The sequence below is a fragment of the Palaemon carinicauda genome, chromosome 9, assembly GCF_036898095.1.
Source record: "Palaemon carinicauda isolate YSFRI2023 chromosome 9, ASM3689809v2, whole genome shotgun sequence".
Lineage (NCBI taxonomy): Eukaryota > Metazoa > Arthropoda > Malacostraca > Decapoda > Palaemonidae > Palaemon > Palaemon carinicauda.
In genome coordinates this window covers 133063512-133069257 of record NC_090733.1, presented here as the reverse complement: position 1 = coordinate 133069257, position 5746 = coordinate 133063512, and positions in this window count along the sequence as shown.

Here is a 5746-nt window from a genome sequence, read left to right as displayed (position 1 = left end):
ATCCTAATTAACGATTTCTCATTTTCGTAAATCCCAAAAGTTTTTTAAAAGGTTTCCCCCATATTACGCAAGGTATCTATCTACTGACCCGGTTGAGTTAATTGCTCTGCGGTATTCAGTATTATCGCGTGAGGGACTTCAACTCTGGATACATAAACAACAACGTCTATGAATTTAAAGAGGTCACGGTTAAATAAGATATTATTTTTTTTTTTTATTATTATTATTATTATTATTATTATTATTACTATCATTTTTTTATATTATTATTTAAAAAGTATCCTGCTTCACCAATATGATTAGTAACTCATTGAACTTTCGAAATTAATCATATGCTGAAATTGATGTATATCAAAAATGAATTATTATTCATAATTTCCAAATCTTTCTGAATTGCATCCACTGCTTTTGTCAAATCTGTTTTATATATCAGTTAATCTAGTTTATTAAGAGAACCTCAGAATTACAGACTTGCTTTGGAAACCTCTACTCATTTGCCAGATTTATGAACAAATTAATCATAGTCATACATATTATATAGGGAGAGATATTAAGCTAAGCAATGTCGTTGGATATTTAGAACAGTCTGGGTGGATAATACTGTCTGTTCCCAACATTTCAGATTCGCCATGCTCAATTATGAAGTTTCTAAAAGGTTTTCTCGAGATAGTAAGTTTATTATTATAACTTTGCGGACAAAAAGTTTTGTAGAGCTACGCAGGGTCATAATTTTGCATTCTATATTTTTTTATTTGACTACATTCTTTTTACTCTGAGAAAAGAACACGCTTCCCGTGTTGTGAATATGCAGTCTTATCGAGTTGCATTATATTCATATCTGATAATAACATTTTGATGCTTATTATCAAGAAAACAGTTTTATGTAGTCACTAAATAAGGATTTTCACAGAAATTTCAACAGAAAATCTCTCTCTCTCTCTCTCTCTCTCTCTCTCTCTCTCTCTCTCTCTCTCTCTCTCTCTCTCTCTCTCCACACGCACACGACGTAAAAAATAAAGTAATTAGTCAAACGTCGTACGATTTTTCCCAGTCCGTTTATCGACTTTAAAGTTGGCGTCCAAGATTTCCCCGTAAAAGTATATTCGAACAAGTAAACAAATCGATTTTGAAATGCCAGATTCCAACATTAAACCTATACATAGTATTGTAAAGCCTTTGGTTTAGAAGGTTACACTTAAGAATTTGCATTGAAAAACGGTAAATGCCTGGCATCATTTATTCCAGGATTTTTTGTGTTTTAAAAACTGATATATTGACGTTAAGGGTTGATATTACGGTCACCCACCCGTAAAATATAAGAACAAAGTATGGTAGAATTGCGGTCGCCTGTATTTTACTGAAATACGGCAGAAAGCAGTATATTTCTATGGAGAATTTCCTATTAAAATTACGGGTTTTTTTTTTAACAGTGTAGAATTTATAGAAATCTTAGATATGTTTAGTAAAGAACATTAGGTTTCAGATTTTAGACTTACTGTTTGATTTACTTTTAGATTTTTATAGATATCACAGTCGGTGCTATTATAGTATGCTATCTACCACCCCTCTCTGACTATAGTATGATACCCACCATCAGTCCCTAAGGATACGGTCTACTTGCTAATCCGCCACTAATAAGGAGGATCAATACCGACTTGATAACCCAACCTAACCTAACCTAAATCAACCCAACCTAACCTAACTTACAAACTGCTTATAATTATGCACCCATGTCCTAACATAGTCTAACCCAACCTAACCTAACCTACAAACTGTTTATAGTTATGCATCCATGTTATCCTTCCAATAAATATTATTAAACTATCATTAAAGTTCAATGAGGATAACATACTGGTGGTAAGTAATCTGCTTGATAATCCTCATCAAACAGGAGGATTAACATTGACGGTAGATAACATACTTTGAGGTAGATAGCATACTGTAGTAGAAATTCGACGGTAGATAGCATACTATAATAGCACCTCACAGTCTTATATCTTTTTAACTAACACATGTTCCACTGAGAGTTCAGTCTTTTCTTCAATGAATCCATATCTTTCCTTTGATCAAAATACATCTGATTCCTTCCTCACGACTCCAGACCATCAAGGATAACTCCTCTTCAGATGCGAGATGGCCTTTATAATGATATAATTTGGTTCAATTTACCTTAATAGAGACCTAATTTAGTGTCCTTTGTTATCCTCTAATAGGTCGGCTTTGACTTTCCCAAAGTGAAAATTGGGACAAAATTAATTTACTTAAAATAATTGCTATTAAATAAGAGACGTTGAAGAAACATACTTTAAGAAAACAGCTAGTTGTTCTAGTTAAATAGAAACAATTCTTAGTAATTTCTTAATTATTGTATTCAAGTATGAGATAATTACATTGAAATGGAGCTTAAATTTCAAGCTGTGCTATAGTAATTATCTATTTAGAAATTTGGTTAGAGGAAAGAGATAAGGGAAAACTGCACGATTTTTAAGAATAAAAACTAGAACTGAAGGTTAAACTCTTAAAGAGTGAGAAAATGCTGCTTTTCAAATCATACAAAGTTGTTTTAGAAAAAATTTTGATTATGAAAATAAAAATTCGATTTATAAAAGATCAAATGAGCTTTAGAGAAACAAGAAGTTTAAGATCAATGTAAAAGTAACCCGAACTAAATTGAGAGAAGCGAAAAATTAAAGGTAATGTGATATGAAATAGAATAGATAATTCCCGCGAACAATAGACAGCTTTTTGAGTAAAACTCACGACAGGTAACATAAGATGAGGATGAAATTTGCATTTAGCCACGAAAGCCAAAATGAAAATAGTATTTGGATTTAGTATCTTGTCTCAACGAAATCATTCGACTCCCGATTAGATACGAACAAATACATTGTATCTGTACATCGTACAGAACATGGGATCCATATAATATATATTCATAAACACATTGGAAATGAGTTTACCCAAAGATAAATTGACACTAATCTTTGCTATCCTAATTGTTTCTAATAAAATTGTATGATTTAGATATGAAATGTTTTATAACTTCAATTAAAGAAAAATTAGTCAATGAATAGAATTCTATGTTTAACTTCCTAGCAATTTTGTGTAAATGCATTTACTGTATATGCAACAGCATTTTGAAATACATGCCAATGCAGTATGCTCTAAGAAATTAAATTCATGTAATGTACTGTATATTGTACTATAGTTAGAATGTAATGTATAAAAAAGGTATGGAACATAACAACTAGTTTCAAAGTATTACCTTTGCTATCCACCAGCGATACACTGACCTATATATATATATATATATATATATATATATATATATATATATATATATATATATATATATATATATATAGTGTGTGTGTGTGTGTTTGAGATTGTGTGCATTATATTGGAGGTATAAATAACTTTAAGAAAATTATTTTTAAGGTATGGTTTGGCGATCGTCTGTCAGTATTACTTAACTTGATTGGAAATATAATAAAGTATATTTTTTAATATTAAATTTTTTTCGAAGATTCCTGTTTCGTTCAGCAAAGATTTTTTTCGTTTGTGATTTATTTCTTATTCTAATTCTGGTCTCAAATGCTATTCGAATTGATTTTTACGTCATCAAAGCAGTTGACCGAAAAAAACCCTTAATTTAATTAAACCGAAGTTTTTGGTCGCTTAGTGGCGAGAAGACATTAGGAGACTAAAGCTTTCGAAAGTGTAATCAGAATTCAGAAGTTTCCTGGGTGTTTTAGGCTGCATAATTCATTAAGTGATTTCACCCAGGGATTGCTTTGAAACATTTTGATGACTACGGAGAGAAGAGTGAAAGAGTGCACGTGTTGATATATATATATATATATATGCAGAAGAACCACAGGGAAAATGAAAATACAGAATATACACTTGAGTCCTGACTAGTTTCGTGATACTTCCTCAGAGTCCTCTGAGGAAGTATCACGAAACTAGTCAGGACTCAAGTGTATATTCTGTATTTTCATTTTCCCTGTGGTTCTTCTGCATCTGAGCATCACGTTTTCCTGTGATTTTTACGCATATATATATATATATATATATATATATATATATACACATATATATATATATATATATATATATATATATATATATATATATATATATACATATATATATATATATATATATATATATATATATATATATATATATATAGTGTGTGTGTGTGTTTGTATGTATGTATTTATGAGAGAGAGAGAGAGAGAGAGAGAGAGAGAGAGAGAGAGAGAGAGAGAGAGAGAGAGAGAGAGAGAGAGAGAGAGAGAGAGAGAGAGAGAGAACTTGAACTGAATTGCTGGAAACCGAAGTGAATTAGGAATGTATAAAGTTGATGAGTCAACTCTTATCTTTTTTTTTAGAAATTTTAGTTGGAATATTCATATCTAATAAAAGTGTACATGATTATTTAATAATTATAGTCGGATGAGACGGATTCATAGTTCGAAAATGATGAGAGGAAGGGGAGAAACATGAAAAAATAGATAAACATGATAATATGAAGGATGAAGTAGAAGGAAAGAGCTACAGAATAATATCCAAAAAACGTCCAAATGCATATACAGGTAGTGGTGAATATATATATTCTCCATAAAATATTACGTATTCATAACCCTGTCATTGAACCTAAAATTGCTTCTGAAAAAGTAAATACTATTCGTTATTGATGGTATTGGAATGTCTTTTGAGTCAAGGACTTATCTAAGTCGTCGGTATCCATTTCGTCTCCTCTCTGTCATCGTGATCTCTATATCCACTCGGTTTCATCCTTTATCTAGTCGGGTTTGTTGGGTTGTTTATAAGAGAATCTCTCTTTCTCTCGAGTTCGATGTTGAAGTTGGCAGATGAGTATGATACGGGGCGTTGTTTCTTGTGCTGCTCTTCATAAAGCAGTTAAACACTTTGATGCTTGTGCATTTTTACCATTTTCTAATTTATTTATAGTAATGATAATTATTGTTGTTTGTATTTAGGTAATCTTTGACACAACAATTGGTGTTAATATTTTTTCAGGTATAATTAAAAAGACTTGATAAAATAAGGTAATCTGTGTAATAATATTTAGCAAAATGGAATTACTCCGTGAATTCTGAATGCAATAGTTTCAGGAAGTGCAAAAACAGATGAAGTGTTTGTACCAATGGAGCTAACAAAACATTATTGACATGTCGCTCAAAATGCATTAATCAACAAAGATATGGGTAATTTAATGGAACTGGCCGTTAACAAGAACATTCCTGTTGTTATAGAGACACTGATAATAATGCTACTTGTCTGCCATCTTCTGTCCCCCCTGTTATCCTTACACTAAGGGGTGGATTTCGTGATGCGCCCTCTCCAATGCCTTCTATCTAAGGCATCCTCTTCCACTGAACCTCTTCTCTCCATATCATCCTTCAATTTATCTCGCCATTTTATTCTCTGCCTCCATCGTGATATTTTCCCTCCCAACAGGTTCCTCCTAAGCCGACCTCATTCCCTGGCCCCACCATCCATCCTTAGTAATTCGCAGTTTACGTGTTAGGATAATTTAGTCCGGATTCAAATAGCACCGGGAAGAATTATTTAATCTTTAAGTAAAGTAATGAACAATTGAAATAAAATATTTTGAGAGCTAAAAATATTAATAGATCTTTCATATATGAACTATAAAAAGAGACATCAGCCTGTTCAACATAAAAATATTCGCTGCATGTTTGAACTTTCGAAG